Source organism: Cetorhinus maximus, chromosome 27 (genome assembly GCF_964194155.1).
Source record: "Cetorhinus maximus chromosome 27, sCetMax3.hap1.1, whole genome shotgun sequence".
NCBI lineage: Eukaryota > Metazoa > Chordata > Chondrichthyes > Lamniformes > Cetorhinidae > Cetorhinus > Cetorhinus maximus.
Window position 1 is genome coordinate 29,915,746 of NC_135905.1, and position 22,699 is coordinate 29,938,444.

Genomic DNA, 22,699 nt, shown 5'->3' on the forward strand with positions numbered 1-22,699 from the left:
AGTGCATAAGGATGCAGAGAGAGAATGCAAAGAGAGGAAATCCTGAGCCAGCAACACATCAGAAACGCAATCATCTGTGGTATCCTGTCCTATTTGCAGCAGAACCTTCCAGGCGTTGATCAGCCTTGGCAGTCACCTACGAACCCATTGGAACCCTACCAAACACCACAGAGGATAGGCATGGTCACCTTCACCTCGAAGGACGAACAGGAGCGAGGTTTTAATTGCTGAAGATAAGGGATGGAATGACAAGTGAAATATGTTTGCTAAATATTTGGTTGTGGGGCAGGAGGAGCAGGTGTACGTCTCTAAAGTGTCTCCCCAAAAGGAAGCCTGGGAGTGACCTGACTGCCAAGGGCAGTACCCACATGACCACAGCCTCTTCCCATGCTTGCCCAATTCTTGCCCGCCAGGGATGACATCAGGTTTCCAGAAGGGTTGAGTCTGGTGTGTCCAACTGTGGCCTGGAGTTAAAGCCGCCTGGGGTTCAAGTTGATGAGTGCCTCAGTTAACAATCAGGGTTTAGTCTACTTTCCACCTCATGCACCCAGAAATGATCTATCTGTACAGGTACAGAAAGATGATCTACCTGTACAATACACAATAGGACAATCTAACAATCCATGGACACTGGATTATCTGTGTACTGGGCAGGATCTATTAGTATTTAGGCACAGTGCGGTCTATCTGTATATGCGGCATTTTCATCTGTTTCTGGATCCGCATTCAACTAATGACAAATCAACCTGGCTAGATGGTTCCTTGGTGGTCAGCTCCTTAGTGAGCTCTTTATTTACTTCTATCCCTTGGCCATCATTGTCCTTTCTCCCCCAATCTCCTCCCTTCCACTGTTTAAGTTTCCCTGGCTCAGCTGCAAGTTCACTGCTTGTTTAAACATTCACTGCCGATCCACCAAACATGCCTGCTGTCTGCCTTCCTCACTGAGCACTGGATCTTTTCTCAAATTTAGCTTCCAAATTCCTGGACTTCTCTGAAAGACCACACTTCTGCACTGGACAAAACACCATAAGACTCAGCTGCTCTGTCTTGGATCTACTGCTCAGTTGCTTTTTTTAATTCTTTGGTGGGATCTGGTGTCACTGGCAAAGCAGCATTTACCCTTGAGCAGGCTTCCCGGGGGGAATTTCAGAGGACGTTTAAGAGTCAACCTCACTGCTGTGGAACTCGAATCACATGTAGGCCAGACCAGGTAAGGATCCCTCATTTGGGTTTTTGTGACAATCAATGATAGTTTCATGGCCCGGCTGCCTTGGTGGAATTTGAACCCATGTCACCAGAACATTAGAGCTGCCATTAACAATCCTTTTGTCCTTTTGTTCATGACATCTTTGTCAATCTCTCATTTGCCCCCATCTATTGTTGGCCTTCTATCCAGCTTCACCTGCTCCAACCCCCTTAAACAGTATAGATTTCTACTTCTCTGTAGCTCTGAAGAAGGGTCATACGGACTCAAAACATCAACTCTGTTTCTCTCTCCACGGATGCTGTCAGACCTGCTGAGTTTTTCTAGCATTTTTTGTTTTTGTCACCAGAACGTTAACCTGGGTCTCTGGATTACTAGGCCTGTGACATACCACTACACCACCATCTCCCCATAGAAATTTGATCAGTTTATAGCCCTTCCCCCACTGTTGCTGTTCCCTGCTGAGGCTGACCCTGTGACTGACCAATGGTTCTACTGGTTTTTCAGCTTCAATCTGGTGCTCAACCAGATATCCACTCTCCTGGAGAGGACTTAATGAGGTTTTTTCTGCCCTGCTATTGATTTTATACACCTCCTGGATCTTTCTTCCCAAATAGCTTTCGCGCGCATGAGCAAAAAAGTGCAGGCCCCGACTCAGAGAATCCTCCCCCGCCCGCACAGGGAACACTCAGCGCTTCCAATACTCTGCCCTTCAAACAGCTTCTAGATTTCACTTGTCTCTATTCTTGCAAACTGCTGCCCCGTCTCCAACCTCCATTTCCTCTCCAAAGTCTTTGAACGAGTTGTCATTGTTGCATATTTCATATCTTGGATCTATGCAGAGATGGCACTAGTTCCTATGTGTGTAGCAGGTTTTGTTTATAGTGCTTTAAAATGTCTACTCCATGCTTACAGCTCAGGCTTCCAGCTCTTTCTACAACTTCGTTTACTTTTCCGATCGGGTCCGTGCTGCCATTTTACATGGGCCGGCCAATTAAGGCCTCAGGGAGGTTAGTTCAAAAATTTAAATAAAGAAAGAAAAAATTTAAGGACGTGTCCACTCATGTGACAGTGTCACATGGGCTGGGACATGTCAATGAAAATTAATGAAAAACTTTATTTAATTTATAAACCCTTCATGAAACCTCATCCCGCCCGTGGATGAGGTTCCATGAAAAATGCGAAGGCCGCCTGGGCTCTTCGCTTGACCCCCCCCGCCGACCTTAAGGTTGGACGGGCAGCTCAGTTTAAGACTTTAATTGATTTTTAAATGGCCTTAATAGGCCTTTGACAGTTCGGTGGGCGCTCAGCCCAATCGGCTACGCGCCTGCTGAACTGAAAAACTAAATGATGTCGGGACGCCCGCCCGGCGTCACCGCACGTCATTTTACACCTCGGTGAGCTGAGCCGAAAATTCAGGCCATTATTATCAAAGTCACAAATGACATCCTATGTGGCTGTGTAAAGGTAAACTGTTGCACCTCATCCTTCTCATCTGTTTGCCGTCTTTTACACATTTGACCACACCATCCTCCTCTACTTTCATCCAGCTGGGTGAGGCTGTACTTGCCTCGCTCCATTCTTATCCATTCAGTTGTAGCCACAATATCACCTGTAGTGGCTTCTCTTCCCAGTCTTGCATCATTACCTCAGGTGCCCCTCAAGGATCCATCTATGGCTCCCTCCTATTTCTCATCCACCTGCTGCCCCTCAGTGACATTATCCAAAAATGCAGCATCAGTTTCCACATGTACACTACATACACCCAGCTCGACCTCGCCATCATCTCTCTCGGCACCTCCACTGTCTCTACACTGTTAAGAATGCTTGTCCGACATCCAGTACGCATGAGCAGAAATTTCCTCCAACTAAATATTGGGAAGACCGAAGGCATTGTTTTCAGTCTTCGCCACAAACACCATTCCCTAGCCACTGACGCCATCCCTTTCCCCGGCAACTGTCTGAGGCTGATACAGTCTGTTTGCAAACTTGGTGTCCTATTTGACCCAAGGTGAGCTTCTAACCACGTCTGCTATCATTAAGACCACTTCCTTAACATTGCCCGACTCCATCCCTGCCTAATTTTATCGTATGCTGAAAACCTCTTCCATGCTGCTGTTACCTCTAGATTTGATTCCCATGTTTTACTCTCCTTAAATTTGAAGTCATCCAAAGCTCTAATGTCCGTGTCCTAATTTGTACCAAATCCTGTTCATCCATTACTCCTGTTCTCACTGACGCACATTGACTCTCAGTACAGCAATGGCTTGATTTTAAGATTCTCATCTTTGTCTTCAAATCTCTCCATGGCCTCACCCCTTCCTACCTCTGTAATCTCCTCCAGTCCTACAATCCTCTGAAATCTCTGTGCTCCTCCAATTCTGGTTTTTTGTGAACCCTGATTTTCATCACCCCACCATTGGTTTCAATTGGCTGGCCCCAAGCTCGGGGATTCCCTCCCAAAACCTCTCCACCTCAGCTTCCTCTTTCAGACGCTCCTTAAAACCTACCTCTCTGAACAAGCTAAAACAGAATTACCTGGAAAAACTCAGCAGGTCTGGCAGCATCGGTGGAGAAGAAATCAGTTAACGTTTCGAGTCTTCATGACCCTTCAGCAGAACTGGTCCAGTTCTGCTGAAGGGTCATGAAGACTCGAAACGTTAACTGATTTCTTCTCCACCGATGCTGCCAGACCTGCTGAGTTTTTCCAGGTAATTCTGTTTTTGTTTTGGATTTCCAGCATCCGCAGTAGCTTTTAGCTTTTTGTTTTTATCTCTGAACAAGCTTTTGGTCATCGGACTTAATATCTCCTTATGTGACTCGGTGTCAAGTTTTGTTTGATAATGCTCCTGTGAAGAGCCTTGGGACGTTTTATTATGTTATGGTGCAATATAAATACAAGCTGTTGTTAATCATTGCAAATACAAATTCTGGCAGAATAGGTAAAGTCACCAGTCCCGCACGCACAATGGAGAGTTATCCACAAAGGGAGTAGATGTCAGATTTAGGACTATAATGCTACGATGCCCATGGTCCCTTGAATCGTTGCTCCCAGTTCAGACCACATGGTCAGTGAATTAACCAGAGCATTTAATCCATGGGCTTTAGAATGTAAAGTTAATAGTGTCTCTAAAAGGTTAAAAGGTAGGCTAAAGGCAAAATCCTGCGGATGCTGGAAATCTGAAACAAAAACAAAAAATGCTGGACAAACTCAGCAGGTCTGACTCAGTGAAGAAGAGTCAAACGAACTCGAAACGTTAACTCTGTCTTTCTCTCCACAGATGCTGTCAGACCTACTGGGTTTGTCCAGCCTTTTTTTGTTTTTGTTAAAAGGTAGGCTGTTGGTTTGCACTGTGGCTGGTCAAGTGCCAAGTAGTCTGGAACTCCATGATGTACCTTGGCAAGCAATGCAATTTCCTGTAGATTTATGGCCATTTCATCAGCATTCTGGTAGGAACAGCAGTAATGGTTGGTGATTACTATTCCTCTTGTGCTCTACTTCATTGGATATCATGTATGCATCTAATATATTAGCAAAGTGATCATCAACGCGTCACGCTGAATGACTTTAAGAGGTCCAGGTGAGAAGATGAGTCAGCATTCTGATGTTTTGCTTCTGGGGCCAGGGCTATAGGTTCCAGCCAAAATGCTGAGATGAAAGCCTTCCTTTTGTGCTGGCTACAGAGCCCATTATTGTGAAATAGCTTCAACAAGCAGGCAGGACACAGTACAAAAACTGCACACACATTTTCAGCATCACAATTATCAGTCTCACTCAGAGAGGCTGTGAGACTAGATTTACGCTAGAGTGTTCTGAGTTGCTAAACAAAATTTTTGAAAGCGCTTTGTCAAACACTTTGGAAGACCGAGCCCTTTCAAATTTGAATTCCGGATTCAGAAACCTAATCCTGGATATGTTGATCATTACAAATTCATTTCAAGAAAGCCTCAGAAGCATTGCCAAAATCTAAATGGGCTCTTAATGCAACAGAATCCATGCAGGGATTAGCAAATGGAAAAATGTCAAAACAAGCCCTCCATTTCATTTATGACAGAGTGTTGAATAATTCAAGAACGCTGGCTTTAAGGCTGATGAAACGCTCATTCAATCGCGCTGCATAACCAGGGGCCCCGAATTCACCGAAGCTACTTTTCCACTTACAAGGATTTTTGTTCCTATCTGGGGCCTTGATGCACAGGTTAGCAAAACAAATGGTAGTCTGATTCTGCTGCATCACAGGCCCAACATGCAGGGTTGGATTGAAGGGTCATTCGGACCCGAAACGTTAACTGTGTTCCTCTCCGCAGATGCTGCCAGACTTGCTGAGTTTTTCCAGGTATTTTTGTTTTTGTTTTGGATTTCCAGCATCCGCAGTTTTTTGCTTTTATGCAGGATTGGCTATGCTCCACTGGAACAATGAGTCATAACCCAACACCTTGCATTTTAAAAGCACCTTTAAAGCAGCAAAGTATCCCCAGACACTTTATACAAGCGATTATCAAACAAAACTTAACACAAAGCCACATAAGGACAAGTGACCAAAAACTTGCTCAAAGGAGGTAGGTTTTAAGGAGCATCATGAAGGAGGAGAGATTTAGGGAGGGAATTCCAGAGCTTAGGGCCTCAATACTGGAACAATGAATATCAGGAATCTGCAAGAGGCCAGAATTGGAGGAATGCAGAGATCTCATCCCACTAGTTAACTCCTAGACCCAATTTTACCTGTGTCTATACAGTCATTTGCTCCTAGTAGACTCTGCAATACAACAGCACTAGAAGAGCTAGCCATCTGCACCCCCTGTAACATGGGCAATGCATTGACTAAAAATCCTCCAAAAACACCATTTATACTGCCAGCTGTGACATTTCTGCACCTCTTTTTTTTTTAAATGCAAATGAATAATTTAATTGATCCAAAACATAATCCTGTTACAAAGTACATTTACAAGGAGTCCTTTGAGTTGGTTCTGGTGTGCAGAACTTCCAAATTTGAGGGTATAATACTTCTTAAAAGAAACATCGCTGTAGACTTCAGCAACCAGGCATCTGCTCTTCCAGAATTTATGTTCAAAGATTCCAGTTGGCGTCAGTTTTGGATAAAAATCGAGGACTGTTTAGATTGCCTTCAGGATATCCAAAATACATCAATGTGTAAAGGCAGTGCTGCCAAGGAGCATGCGTCATGGCTTCGACCAGTCCCAGTGAAAGATCGACTTTACAAGTGGAACTTCCTTCGGCTTGTATCCATTTCATGACGCTTGTGGATCCATTCATATTCTCCATACTTCGAATCAAATGTCCCTTTCTGCAGCGATCTCAGTTTCAGGGTGAAACGTGGCCCAAGTTCCTGAAGGCCGACTTTCTTTTCATTTCTAAATATGTACCTGTGAAATCTGAAAAATATATAATCACGCTGGTTATGAAAAGTTGCCACTTGGCGTCCCACAAATTGTGGACTGTAAGGGAAGAGAGAAGCAAACATTCTCCCAATGGTGTGTCCCAGCCGGGTAGAGAAATTATTAAGGATCACTTCTGGTGCATGCTCTGTTGGATCCTTCCCTCTCCTCTTAAGTTCTTGGTGACCAAGTGTAAAAGTGCAGTCAATTATCTCAATCATAGAGTTGATTGTTGCCTGATTCAGCAAGCAATAAACTTATTCAAGGGAGAGCATCTTGCTGCTTTCTTCAATAAAGCTAGTTCCCAATCTTAATTGTTCCCATAACATGATCAGGGTTAAGTAGCATTGCCAATCCTGGAGATTTTATCACATGACCTCATGCCTCAAACCACCCCAACCCCACACCTCCAGCATTGGTCCATTGTTCAGGTGACACTGCCTTCCCCACAGCCAATCGGAATCGGAACAGGCCTTTTGTTACCCAGTCAGATTAACCATGACAGTTATTGAAAGAGCCTTTTCCCATCACCAATACGCTCATAGCCAGTAAATTAAAGTGTTCAAACAAAAATTTAAAAACACGATTTTTCGTAATGTCCCAAGGATTTTTCTTCTGGGTTTTTGCTTGCAGCAGTGCCCTGAAAATTAATCTTCAATTTCTGGAGACTGCAGGACAATCCTGGAGAGTTGGTAACCCTCATCTCAGGGAATTAAATTCTTTCATGTGATGCGTGCGTCACTGGCTAGGCCAGTATTTATTAACCATCCCTAATTGCCCTTGATACGAGAATGGTGAGCTGCCTTCTTGAATTGTTGCAATCCATATGGTGTAGGCACACCCACGGTACTGTTAGGGAGGGAATTCCAGGATTTTGACCCAGCGACAGTGAATGAACAGCGATATATTTCCAAGTCAGGATGTTGTGTGGCTTGGAGACGAACTTGCAGGTGGTGGTGTTCCCATGCATCTGCTGCCCTTCTCTTTCTTGGTGGTAGAGGTCACGTATTTGGAATTTGCTGTTGAAGGAGCATTGGTGAGTTGCATCTTGTAGATGGCACACACCTCTGCCAGTGTGTGCCGATGGTGGAGGGTGTGAATTTTTAAGTTGGTAGATGCGGTGCCTGTCAAGTGGGCTGCTTTGTCCTGGATGGTGTGGTGCTTCTTGAGTGTTGTTGGAGCCACACTCATCCAAGCAAGTGGCGAGTATTCCATCACACCCCTGACTTGTGACTTGCTTTGGGGAGTCAGGAGGTGAGTTATATGCTGTACAATTCCCAGCCTCTGACGTGCTCTTGTAGCCACAGTAGTTTTATGGCTAGTCCAGTTCAGTTTCTAGTCAATGTTAATCCCCCAGAATGTTGATGGTTGGGGATACAGAAATGGTAATGCCATTGAATGTCAAGGTGAGATGGTTAGATTTTCTCTTGTTGGAGGTCCTTGTCTGGCACTTATGTGGCATGAATATTACTTGTCACTTGTCAGCCCAGGATATTGTCCAGGTCTTGCTGCATTTGGACATGGACTGTTTCAGTATCTGAGGAATCACAAATGGTGCTGAACATTGTGCAGTCATCAGTGAACATCCCCACTTCTAACCTTACGATGGAGAGAAGGTCATTGATGAAGCAGCTGAAGACGGTTGGGCCTAGGGCACTAACCTGAGACACTACCCTCTATCCTAGGACACTGCCTTGCAGCCATGTCCCAGGATTGAGATGATTGACCTCCAACAACCACAACTATCTTCATTTGTGCTAGGTATGACTCCAACCAGCGGAAAGTTTACTCCCTGATTCACATTGATTCCAGTTTTGCTCGGGCTCATTGATACCACACTTGGTCAAATGTTGCAATGATGTTGAGGGCAGTCACTCTCACCTCACCTCTTTAATTCAGCTCATGTCCATGTTTGGATCAAGGCTGTAATAAGGTCAGGAGCTGAGGTGCCCTGGTGAAACCTAAACTGAGCATCTATGAGCAGGTTATTGATGTGCAAGTGCTGTTTGATAACACTGTCAATGACGCCCTCCATCACTTTGCTGATGATGGAGAGTAGATTGATGGGGTAGTAATTGGCCGGGTTGGATTTGTCCTGCTTTTTGTGGACAGGACATACCTGGGCAATTTTCCACATTGTCAGGGAGATACCAGAGTTGTAGCTGCACTGGAACAGCTTGGCTAATGGTGCAAGTAGTTGTGGAGCACAAGTTTTCAGTATTATTGCCAGCATATTGTCAAGGCCCATAGTCTTTGCAGTATCCAGTGCCTTCAGCCGTTTCTTGATATCACACGGAGTGAATCGAATTGGCTGAAGACTGGCATCTGTGACGCTGGGGTCCCCAGGAGGAGGTTGAGATGGATCATCCACTTGGCACTTCTGGCTGAACGTAGTTGCAAATGCTTCAGCCTTATCTTTTGCGCTGATTGGGTTCCCTCATCATTAAGAATGGGTATATTTGTGGAACTTCCTCCTCCATTAATTGTTTAATTGCCCACCACCATTCACTACTGAATGTGACAGGACTGCAGAACTTTGATCTGATCCATTGGTTGTGGGATCACTTAGCTCTATTACATGCTGCTTCCACTGCTTAACATGCATGTAGTTCTGTGTTGTAGCTTCACCAGGTTGGTGCCTCATTTCTGGGTATGCCTGGTGCTACTCTTGGCATGCCCTCCTGCACTCTTCATTCAACCGGGGTTGATCCCGTGGCCTGATGGCAATAGTAGAGTGGAGGATATCTGGGCCATGAGGTTACAGATTGTAGTTGAGTACAATTCTGCTGTTGCTGATGGCCCACAGCACCTCCTGGAGGTTCAGTTTTGAATTGCTAGATCTGTTTGAAATCTATCCCATTTGGCACAGTGGTTGTGCCACACAACACAATGGAGGGTATCCTCAATGTGAAGGTGGGACTCTGTCTCTATAAGGACTGTGCGGTGGTGACTCCTACCAATACTGTCATGGACAGATGCATCAGCAACAGGTACGTTGGTGAGGATGAGGTAAAGTAGGTTTTTCCCTCTTGTTGGTTCCCTCATCACCTGCCACAGTCTAGCAGCTATGTCCTTCAGGACTCAGACAGCTCTGTCAGTAATAGTGCTACCGAGCCACTCTTGGTGGATGCTTCAACTTAGTTAAAAGAACTGACTCAAATTGCCAAAGTCCACCCCCTCCCCTAAATCACCTCTTCATTCTTGTGTTTAAGCAGAAGGCAACTTTTCAAGTTTTATTTTCTTAGAACAGGAAACACTCACTGATCATTAAACTGATAGATTGGTATCGGGGAGCCTCAATGATAGATTTTGTCCAGCGCTAGTGATTTCTGCTGAGAGCTGAAACCATGGTATGTGGGAGGACAAGATGACAAACTAGTGCAAACTCAAAGTGAGTCTAAAATAATTATGCATGCATGCTCCTCCTCACTGCCCACATCACCCTACATCTCTGCTTTCAGTTGCCAACAAGCAGGAGATGACATTAATTCAGAGTAACGACTGATGCAGCCTAGAACAAACACAGAGAAACCAAACAGAGTTGGAGAAAAACCAGGACTGTATGCAGTGGAAGTACAACTCCTGTCGAGGTGTAACTATGGAATATATTTTTTTCATCTTCAGTCTAAGGTTATGCTGTCAGTATGTCTGTTATTTCAACAAGGACTAACCTGCAGCCAAAGATTAGTACACCTGTTGGTATTGGTAACAATAAGGTTAGTGTTGTCAATTTGTTTCTCAATCTCTCTGGTTCTTGAGAATATGTTTTTAAAAAAAGGCTTTCTTTAAGCCACTGCCTTTCCCCTTGTAGGCTGGCATGCCAGTGCGGTATACTGAGGAAGTGCTGCACCCTTCGGACGAGAGAAGCTGGGGTGTTTGAGTGGTGCTTTTGCCAATATTTCTCACTAATTTAATGCTATACAAATAAAATGTCATTGCATGACTGTGGTATCTTGCTTAGTACAGAATGATTGCTGTGGTTTCCTGCAAAGCAAACAAATTTGTCAACAGTGAGCTACTTTCACCTTTGATGGAGCATTTTACTACATTGAAGGTACAATATAAATACAAGTTATTGTTACTTTCCGATATTTCTGTGAGATGTCATAACATGCTTTAGAAAGTCGGTCAGTCTTTTATCACCTTTTGGCTTTGAATCTTACTTTGCCTCATTTCTTGTTTCACTGTTGTGGCTTAATTCAAGAATTAAAACCCATCTCATGGAAAGTCCCAGAAAGTTACATCCCAATACTTCCTCCTATCAAACATTCGGGAATGTAAACTCTCAAACATATTGCTCCTTTGTTTGATAAATGTATTAGGTAACCATTTGATGTGGGCAAATAACATTACAACACAAACTTGCTTCCTCTTTGAATGATGGACTAATGATGGCAGGAATGGTTATCGGACAGCACATGACCATCAGTAACCTGTTACATGCCTACAGACCTGTAAATTACTACCTTTGCCTCTCTGCTGTGATGCAGTCACGTTCCAATTAGTTAATGGTGTGCAGTTTGGAAGTTAATGATGCCTTATCTAACTAAACCAACACCATCCAACAAAAACAAACAAAAGAGCCTATTTTTAAAAAGGGCACAACTAATGGGACACTACATCTGAAAACAAAATGAAATAATATTATCAGAATCCGTAGAATGATGCAACACTGGAGGCAATTCAGCCCATTGCTTTAGCAGTCTAGCCATCCCATTTTTTGTTGTACGGTGAAAAATGTGGTGTCATCAAAGGGCTCTCAGGCTCCCTAAATTGGCACAATTGGCAACACATTTATGGAAAACAGTGAGCATAAGTCCTGTTCTAGAACACTGTGAAACAGTATGCAGTTGTTAGAATTACATGTGCTGCCACCTCTATACCTCCCTTAAATTAAGACAGGTTGCATAGACTTTTGTTCCACTAAGTATAGCTAAAGGGTGAACTAACTGCAATGTGTAAGATGATAGAGCAGTCTAGATAGAGACAAGCTATTTCCTCTGGTTTGAGTGGGGGGCGGGTGTCCAGAACAAGGGGGTGTAATCTTACAATTAGAACTAGGCGAATTTAGGAGTGATGCCAAGGAGGCACTTCTTTGCAAGAAGGGTTGTGGACATTTGGAAACTTGTCCCTCAAAAAACCTGTTGAAAATGTCAAAACTGATATTGGTAGATTTTTAATTCGGCAAAGGGATTAAGGGTTATGGAACCAAGGAGGGTAGGTGGAATTAAGATACAGATAAATCATGATTGAAATGAATGGCAGAACAGGTTCGAATTGCCAACTCCTGTTCCTATGTTAAACCAATCTCTTTGACCAAATTTTTGGTCCTACTATCTCATCATGTGGAGTGGTGTCAAATTTAGTCTGGTTACACTTCTGTAAAGTGTCTTGGGACATTTTATTATATTAAAGGCTCCAAATGCAAGTTATTGTTGTGCCATGGTGCCACCATGAGGGCATACTAGGCAAGGTACTAGGTTGGGCACCACATTGAAGTGGGATTGTTAGTTTTAAACACAAACAATTATGACATTAACTTCAGAGCCACTTTAAACTGTGACCTGAGTGTAGGTGTGTTGCCAATGTATTCCTTTGCCTTGTAAGTGATGCATTCAGTAGGCAACTGTAACTAAAAGGGTAATGCACCAACTGAAAGCGTGACTACTTTTCTTGTCATTTAACAACAGAGCAAATGATTACTGAGCAAATACCATAATGAATTTACCTAAAGTGGAATGGAGCCAAATGTTTGGTCAGCAAATATATTCATATCTCGAGCCCGTCATGAAGTAAATGTGTTAATTATTTTAACATCTAGCAGGAACACATTAATTTCCATTTTAACATTCAGTGCCATTGATTCAAGGAAACGGAAAGCTCTATATACAAGCAATATACATCAGGTTGTATCCTGCCACATTCTGGCTGACAACATTCCTATTTTTGGCCAGATGTGCTTTATGCGTGTGTGAAGTCAAATCCAGAGGAGGCCAAAAGGGTTCCTCTCATTCCTGTGAAAGGAAGGACAGAGGGTGAGTATAGCAACAAGAAGGATGGGATGAACATAGTGGATGACCCCAGTGAGCACAATGGGAAAACATGGCTGAGGAAAGGGAGCATTTCAGAAGCACAGCAAAAGTAATCATTAGAGCAGGTGGAGAAAGGAAAATGGAATGGGAAGAAATGCAATTCTGGTAGCTAGAGAAAAAAGTCAAAGAATGGGAGGGAAGAGTTATGGTGGAACTCAATCAATATCGTCAATATCATGGAAGGAGATGTTCAGGACAGGACTTCAGAAGCACTGGAAGAAGCGGCAGAAATGCATTTACTTTGGAGACATTGTATAGTTTCTTTAAAGGGACAGTATTGTTACATTGGTAAAATTGATATTGGACTATAATGCTGCTGCTTGTAGCTACTCCGACCAGGAGATCTAATGTCATGGTTTGTCACACTTGTCTGTCTCGCTCCATCCTCACACATCCACTGTAGCTCGTCTGCAACCGCTCCGTGACGTCCATCAACTAACTATGCCGAGGTCAACCCCTTTTTCAGCTACTCTCCACTTCGCCCTCTAGAAGAGATCTCTGTAGCTTTTCAGCTCAGATCAAATGGCTGAAATACTGACCTCTTCTGGATGTCATTTTTTAAGTTATTTTTGTTCTTGCAAATTTGAGCACCTTTTCACCGATCTTATGAAGCAGAGTTTTCCGCTTAGAGTCCAAGGGCGTGCCTGACACGCTCGAGCGTGGAATAGAGGGCGATAACGTCGGGACAGCGTCCCGACATCATCGCGCACTTGTGTGATATTTCGGTCGACGGGTGCACGCAAGAGTCGGCAGTGCGCCCGCCGACAATTAAGAGGCCTATTAAGGCCATTAAAGTAGCAATTGCCGCGATTTTTCGCTGCTCGTCCAATGTTACGGTAAGATGAGGTTTCCGTGACTCATTTAAAAAGATTAAAATGTTTAAAAAAATTTTCATCTTCCGTACGTTGAGGTGACTCATTCTGATATGTGGACATTTTTTCCAGATTTTGAATTCTGTTCTTACTGATTTTAAATTCGGCAGCTCTCTGCCTGCAGGGAGCTTTCCTTTCCGTGCTCCCCCACACCCACTCTGACTTCAGCGCTCGCCCTCCTCCCACCCCCCACCCCAGCCGCACTGAGCCTTTCAGCGAGCATTTCACACTGGCTGGCTGTTAATTGGCCGGCCAATGTGAAATCGCGGTTGGGGGCCAATCACAGTTGGCGGTCTGTTCCCCGGCTGCTCCCAGGGCCCCCGATCGCGGCCGCCCACCCACCTGAAAATTCTGCCTATGGTCTGTATGTGGAATTTTTAGCATACGCCTTAACACCCACATTTCAAAGCCCTCTACTTTCTTCCACAGATCTTTATTTCTTGTCCAGGTCTCTGAGGCAGACAGGAAAGTGGATAAAGTGTGGGCTATAATGCAGAAAAAGCAATAGCACACCAGCAGTCAGTTAACAAGGTGGAGTGTGATTCACTGTTGCCCATTTTAAGCTGTAGAACCAAGACCGTTTTTAGCCCTACACACTTAAGACTAGTTGTTACATCAGCTCAGAGTCTGCTACACTGACTGCCAGAACCCATTCACACTGGAACTAAGATTTGTGACTGTAGCACAAACATTTGGCATGTGCTTTTTGTTTAGCTTCAGCTGAAGCCTTACATAAAGTTAATTCACTGTTGGATGGGATGCAAACTAAGTAGTCAGCTTATAAGTCTGATGGACTATCTTCATGCCGCAAGCTCCCTTACCTGGTGACAAAACCCACTTAACAACAAAATTTTGTTTTAACCAAAATAAATTTTAAGTCATAAATTTACTGCCTTCTGCCACACCTAAAGTTACAACTCAATCAAATCAAAGATGTTACTATTTTTCAATTCAGAAATACCCAAAAGTAGCCCAATTCAGACCCTTGAAGCTCAAGATGTGCTCATTTAAAAAGGAGCAAAAAGGGAAATTTTTCCCTCCATGGACGACACTTTAAAAGTCCTTCATTGAGTGCAGAGCGCTTTGGGATGTCCTGAGGTCATGAAGTTGCTACTTAAATGAAGTCTTTCTTTTTCTTCCAAAGTGTTTTCTGTCTGTGATAAGAACGAAAGGTGTTCATTAAGATAGTCAGGCTGCATCTGTGGAGAGAGGGATGGAGTTAACGTTTCAGTTCTGAGACCTCCATAAACTTAAGGAACAGCGCCTCATCTTACAATGAGGCACTTTACAGCCTTCGGGACTCAACTGTGGGTTGAACAATTTCAGACAACCATCTCTGCCCCATTTTCTTTCCTTTTTATGTTTTGATCTTTCTCATATTTTTACTTTGAGAGAGCTGTACACCTGCTCAAGGCACATCTTTTGTTTTTTTTTGGCCCTGGAAGACTAACTCTTCTGTCAATCTCTCCTGTCTTTCATCCTATCACAGACCTTCTCTTTTGTCCTTGTCCCACCCACCCCTTCCTCATAACCTATTACATTTCTAACTTTTCCCAGTTCTGATGAAAGGTCACAGACCTGAAACGTTAGCCCTGTTTCTCTCTTCACAGATGTTGCTTGACCTGCTGACTATTTCCAGCACTTTTGTTTTTATTTCAGGTTTCCAACATCCACAGTATTCCATTTTTCATTTAGATCGTGCCTCATCACATCTCTAAGCAACTCATATACAATGCAGTGACAGTTGCTATGCAGATCAGCAAAAAAGCCATTTTTCAGTTAGGAGGGTTCCACAAACTGCAATGAGATAAAAGACAAGTTTTTGACTGAATAAATGGAGCAGTAAGACAGAGACTCTGTTTAATGCCTTACTGAAAGAAAACAAACTTTTTGATACCACAATACACTCTCAGTACTGCGCAGAAGTGTCAACTGCGATTGAGAGCTCAAGACAGTTGGCGTGAGACAGAAAACCACTACTTTCTGATTCCAAGGTCAGAGTGCTACCAACTAAACAACAGTGCACATTTCCATCATGCATTTAACAGAGTAAAACACGGGTCCAAGATACTTCATAGGTGAGTTATCAGATGGAATTTGACACTGAGCCACACAGAGATATTAGGACAGATGAATGGGTCAAAGAGATAGGTTTTGAGGTCAAAGGACAGCGAGGCGGAGAGGCGTAGAGAGGGAATTCCAAAGCTTGGAGTCTAGGCAGTTGCAGACACGCATGACCACCAATGCTGCAGTGATTAAAATCGGGGATGTGTAAAATGCCAGACTTGGAGGAGCACAGAGATCTCGGAGGGTTGTAGGATTGGAGAAGGTTACAGTGGGAGGAGGAAGGCCATGGAAGGATTTGAAAACAAGGGTGAGAATTTTTAAATCATGGTAACCCATGCAGATTCTGACTTGATAAGTATTTCCATTATTTGAAAGGATTTCTTGTCTATTTATTGTTCAACAGCCCAAGTCCCAGCGCTCAAGGGTATGCGTCCAATTAATTTCAAAACAAAATCCAAAGTGGTAAATTAAGTGAATATAACTGTGTTTGAGAGAGTCCGTTGGATTCCTTGGATGTCTTGGGTTCAATCAAATCTCTATTCTCTGCTGAAGTAATGATGCTCAAATTATTTTAGCATAATTTCTCTTGTAGGCAAAAATTCAGATCAATCCTCCTTTCCTGCAGAGTTAGAGTCAGTATTCTGAAATGCAGTGATAATGTTGGAATCGTGCTTAGCAGTGCTTACTCAGCAGACACAAACGTGCATCATCAAATAGCGGGTTCTTCCAGGATTGAGAACAGGGGGACTTATCCATGTTAAATACTTTGGAGGGAGGTAACATGGCTATTTTGTCTTATTTTCCCCACTCCCACACTGTGCCCACTTATACATTAGCAATACTATTTCCAAAAAGTAACTTAATAGGGCCTCTGGCTTGACAACTCAAGACTATCACTCACCAGCAACAATATCACAGGATGACAGCATACCATGATACAAAACACTTATGACAAAAGCATTATCCAATGATAGAACCAGTTGATTCCTGGGGTTGAAGGGAAGGGGATGATCATCCCCCTGGGTAGGGATAGATCATTGTTTGTGTGAGAATCTCACTACGACGTGCTGTATCGATGTTACAGTTAAGCAATAGGACAGATCCAAAATTGAGTAGCTTAAATGCACTAATCAACATGAGCCTGATTGAAAGAACACTGGTGTATCTTCAAAGAAGAGCAGAGATTTCTCTCAGGTTTCTGGCCAACATTTCTCCTCAGCTTGAAAACAAGGACTAATTGGTAATTTGTGTATTTGCTGTTTGTGGGATCCTGATATACATAGCTTAGTTATTGGTATATATTTATATAGCTCTTTTAATGTAAGGCAATGTCTCAACGCACTTCACAGGATCATTATAAAACAAAGTATGACACTGAGGTGATAATAGGTGACCAAAAGCTTGGTTAAAGAGATAGGTTTTAAGGAATGTCTTAAAGGAGGAAAGCAAGGTACAGAGGCAGAGTGTAGGGGGTGGTATTCCAGAGTTTGGGACTTAGGCAACCAAAGGTATGGCCACCAATGGTGGAGCAATTAAAATCGGGGTTGCTCAAGAGGCCAGAATTAGAGGTGCGCGGACAGCTCAGAGGGTTGTAGGGGCTGGAGCAGATTACAGAGATAGGGAGGGGCGAGGCCATTGAGGGATTTGAATAACAAGGACAATAATTGCATTCCAATGTAAGCAGTTGGGTGTTTTGAATTATTTCTGAGGGATGGAATAAGGAATACTATAAATGTAAGCCCCGTCTTTAACTCCAGTACTCATATTCACATGGTGTACCCACATCTACTTCAACCTTTTAGTGCATTTGTTGGTAAAACGATGAGACAAAATGACTGCTTATTGATCATTCTGTGTGTTTTATTTCCTTGGTTATGAATGATGGTAGATGTTTATTAATTAAATATACTCGCAAAGTTCTGTTACCTGTACTGAGTACATGTAAAGAGTTTTCTATAAAAGTGACGGTATTGCGTCCAGTTCTGGGCACCACACTGTCGGCAGGATATGAAGGCATTAAACAGAGTGCAGATAAGGTTCACAAGAATGGTTCCAGGGATGAGGAGCTTCAGTTACAAAGGTAGATTGAAGCAGTTAGAACTGTTCTCCTCGGGCAAGAGAAGGCTGAAAGGGAATTTGATAGAGGTGTTCAAAATCCTGAGGGGTCTGGACTGAGTAGATAGGGAGAAACTGTACCCACTCATGAAAGGATTGAAAAAAAAGAGGGCACAGATTTAAAGTAATTGGCAAAAGAAGCAATAGCAACATGAAGAAAAATATATTGAAACCCACTGCTTCTTCTTCAGTTCTCTGCCCAAAGGCAGGTCCAAACTACAGAGCCATGACCTCCACCACGTGCTATTGGCACCAATCTGAGCCACACCAGCTGTCCACACCAGCCAGGCCAGCCAACTGACCAAAGTTGCTGTGGCAACATACACTTTGAAATGCAATTATAGTCTAGAACTTTGAATGTAAGAGGCATCCGCTTCCTTTCCATCGCATGGAAATTTCTCCTGTTCTTACCACCTGCCATTGGTGTGCGTTGGAAGGATTTACAAGTTGATACACAACCTGCTTGGCCATGTTGTGAACGGACCTTCCTTAGCCATCGAGTCCTGGAGTGGGATTTGAACCTGGAGCTTCTGGCTCAAGAGGCAGGGACACTATCTACTGCCCCACAAGACTTCCATCATTACAACTAACAGATATGGACAAATATACATTCATCAGAAGGGTCTCTGAGTGGATTGCAAAAATGTATTTCATAAATCGGAAGGTAAAATTGCACACTAAAAATAGAGTTTAAAAAAATCATATAATTTAGGTTAGTAATAAATTTATGAACAGCTGGCTGAGGGTAAATCAGGATGTAATCAAACACCTTTCTTCATCCAAATCCATCTTGTACGTTGTAGGTGCTGCTGGCTTGACCTTATCCCGATAGTGTGAAAGCTGAACGTCGATGATGTCGACCTATGTGTTAGAAGTCTGGGCAATCATCCTGGTGATCCTGGCTACCATCATCGTAATGAGCTTTCTAATCATGCTGCCTCCAGCTGTCGTACTGGTCTGGAGGATGAAACATGTCCCAGACATCTCGTTGGTGGGAACAACGTGAAGTGGGATCTACGTACCTTTGGCTGATTACCGGGAATATCTTTGCACTAATGGCCAATCTCTAATCTATCATTTCAGTGTCTAGATGCAGCGTTCAGAACTGTAAAGTGCTAAGCTCCTAAACCTGAAGGGGTTGAATCCTGGCAGAAGGTCTCTTATTGCAAACCTCAGGAAGACTTCTGCTGCTGGCTCAATCTCTTAATCTTATTGAAAGAATCAAGAGATTTAAGATAAATCCTGTCTCACCTATATCTATGCTTCCAGTTAGAATAGAGTAATAGAATGGAGGGGAAAGCCCTGAAATCATTTAAGAAGCAGTTGGATGTTACAATGCAGGTTCTTACTGCATGGTTATGATCATAGGAAATAGGAGCAGAAGTAGGCCATTCAGCCCCTCGAGCCTGCTCCGCCATTCAATAAGATCATGGCTGATCTGTTTGTGATTCAAATTCCACATTCCCATCTACCCCCGATAACCTTAGATTCTTAAGTAAAAACAGAAAATGCTAGAAAGACTCAGCAGGTCTGACAGCATCTGTGGAGAGAGAAACAGAGTTAACGTTTCGAGTCCCTATGACCTTTCACCTTAGATTTGTGTTAGGCAAGGGAATCAATGTACCTCCACCTTAAAAATGTTCAATGACCCCACCTCCACCACCTTCTGAGGCAGAGTGTTCCCCTCTGAGAGAAAAAGATTTCTTCTCATCTCTCTCCTAAAAGGGCGACCCCTAATTTTAAAACCGTGCCCTCTAGTTCTGGACTCACCCACAAGAAGGAAATCCTTTCCATGTCCACCTTGTTGAGACAGTTCACAATCTTATATACTTCAATCAAGTCACCCCTCACTCTTCTAAGCTCCAGTGGAAACAAGCCCAGCCTGTCCAACCTTTCCTCATAAGACAACCCATTCATTCAGGTATCAATCTAGTAAACCTCCCCTGAACCACCTCCAATGCATTTACATCCTTCCTTAAATAAGGAGACCAAAACTGCACACAGTATTCAAGATGTGGTCTCACCAATGCCCTGTATAACTGAAGCATCACATCCTTACTTTATTTTATATTCTTTCATGGGATGTGGGAATTGCTGGCAAAGGCAGCATTTATTGTCCATTCCTAATTACCCTCGAGAAGATGGTGGTGAGCTCTGGCATTGAATACATGCATGGTTCTAGCTCAGAGAAGGAGCCTTTCTCTGCCATTTTGGAACCCCCCTTCTCCTTAAAAAAAGTTACAGTATATACAATGGCCATTTTGAAAACGAGAATACCTGCAAATAAATCAGCTGATCCCCATCTATAAACTGTCTAAACTGTATACTTTCACTGTATACCTGTTTATTAAACTCAAGCACGAGGGTTTGTGGACAATAGCGAACAATTCCTTTAATGCAAATATGGTCCCACAAAGAATGTTGTAGATGTGGTCCTTTCATGCAAGATATTATAATTTTGCATAAATCAGCTCCTTTGACCTCGTGGTGTGCTCATTTTCTACCCAATGCACCATGGTGACAATAAACGTACTCAAGTGTTGATAGGACAAACATTGACATAAAGATAGATATTGAGGTACATTTTAATGATGGGAAATAGGGCTGTGGCACCACCTAGTGTCATGTTAAACCATATAAACTAAGGAGGTCTTGAATCCATTTGGGAACGTTGCCATCTGAAAATCCTTCTGGCAGCAGTTGGGGTTTTGCGTATCACAGTCTTCCATGTCGAATGGGCCGTCACAGTCTTCCACGGGCCGAATGGCCCACTTCTGCTCTCACGTCTTATGGTCTTATGTCAGTTCAGCTGCTTTGCAGTAGGGGAGTGGTTTGGGGAAGGCAAATGGGAAGAAGTTCACTAGGTTCGTGAGGACAGCATCGAGCTCAGTGTTATCCAATACATTGGACACTAACTACAGGTAGCAACTTGAGAATTCAGATGTGCATTTCTGATTAGTAAACAAAAAATGAGTAAAACACCATCCTTGGGCACTATGATTCCAATACTCAAATTCACATGGTGTACCCACATCTACTTTAACCTTTTAGTGCATTTGTTGGTAAAATGATGAGACAAAATGACTGAGTGTTTCATTTCCTTGGTTATGAATGATGGTGGATGTTTATTAAGTAAATATACTTGTCAAATCTTGTTACCTGTACTGAGTACATGTAAGGAGCTTTCTATAAAGGTGACAGTATGGTGTCCAGTTCTGGGCACCACACTTTAGGCAGGATATGAAGGCATTAAACAGAGTGCAGATTAAGATTCATGAGAATGGTTCCAGGGATGAGGAACTTCGGTTACGTAGATAGATTGGAGAAGTTCGGACTGTTTTCCTTGCGGAAGAGAAGGCTGAGAGGAGATTTGATAGAGGTGTTCAAAATCATGAGGGGTCTGGACAGTAGATAGGGAGAAACTGTTCCCACTCGTGAAAGGATCAAGAGCGAGAGGGAACAGAATTAAGGTAATTGGCAAAAGAAGCAATAGCAACATGAAGAAAAACTTTTTCACACAGCAAGTGGTTAAGTTCTGGAATGCACTGCCTGAGACTGTGATGGAGGCGGGTTCAATCGAGGCATTCAAAAGGGAAATTGACTGTTACCTGAAAAGGATAAATGTGCAGGGCTACGGGGAGAAGGTGGGGGAATGGCACTAGATTAATTGCTGTTTCAAAGAGCCAGTGCAGACGATGGGCTGAATGGCCCCCTCCTGCACTGTAACAATTCTGTGACTAAAACAATGTCAATGTAGCCAGTGATGTCTGACCACACTGGTGTAGCCAATAATTGCGGTTCAAGTTCCTGTGAGGCACCAAAAGGACGGAGAGTGAAAGACTAACAGCGAATCAGGGCCTTCAGAGAAGGGAGCAGGTAACCAAGGGTGTTTGGTTCTCAGTAATTTATCCGTGCTCCTCCTGACACCATATAAACCTTTCTTAAAGCCACTGATTGGACCACAGAAGATTTGACCGGAGCAGGTCCAGAGACAACCACTCTAATAGAGAGGTCCTCAAGAAGGCACCAGAAGCTTCACTGACTTCAGACAGGCACTTCATGAGCTGCTTCCTGAGATCAGACTTCATCATGTCTGTTTTAAGGGCATAACTGACACAGCGTGATTCAATTTCTAACCTCTGATCTCTAATATGGGCTAATGAGCCAAATGCCAAAGGATTAATCACCTTTGACAAGGAGCTGGTGACTAGGCCTCAAAGGAGGGGCTAACAGAGCTGGGTAATTGATTGAGATTGACTGCTATCAACTCCATTATTGCTGTATCACATGACTACCAGGATTCTAGAAGGCAAACTAAACAGACCTTGGTCTTTTTTTCATCTGACAATCTCAATGTTCCTCCAGTGACAAGAGGAAATCTTTTGTCCTAACCTTGCACCAAGTCTTGTTTTCTTACAGAAATAATTTGCTATGCAAAGCAGGAATTTATGTACGCTACTGGCTGGCAAGTCAATAAATAAATATGTTTTACTATCTGCTCCATACTCCATTGATTTCAATTTTACAGTTGTACAGGATGATCACAGTGCCTCATTTCATTGAAAGGTGGATTGGAACATAATATTGCGGTGAAGTGCTGCACTTGATTGGTGAGTTGTCAGTATTATTATACAGAGACCCAGCTTGGTTTCAAAATAGCAATCTCTGCATGTCTTACTCCATTTCCAGTGTGTCATTTTCGACACCAGCCATTCTGTGGCCTGTATGAGTAGGCTTGCTGATTAGTGCCATATTAGGGACAGTTTGTGCTGTAGTTCGTGGGAATGCGATTTCAGTTGCTCAAACTGATTCCTTCGGTGCCCTTACAGCACATTCATATGGGCTGAATTGGAATTCTTATCTCCCTTGTATCACACAACCAGAGGGGGGTATTTTTATTCATATTAAAGCCAGGAGCAGCTTGAAACCAGAGCTACCCAAAGCTAGGGAGT

The 22,699-nt window shown here is 43.2% G+C and overlaps 1 long non-coding RNA gene across 1 annotated transcript; it reads left to right on the forward strand.

Moving 5' to 3' along the window:
- The first annotated feature begins 10,062 nt into the window (after positions 1–10,062).
- Positions 10,063–22,250, forward strand: LOC144668681 (uncharacterized). The gene is made up of 2 exons (XR_013573535.1): positions 10,063–10,317; positions 18,551–22,250. It is a non-coding gene; the product is annotated as an uncharacterized LOC144668681 (long non-coding RNA).
- Positions 22,251–22,699: the final 449 nt, after the last annotated feature.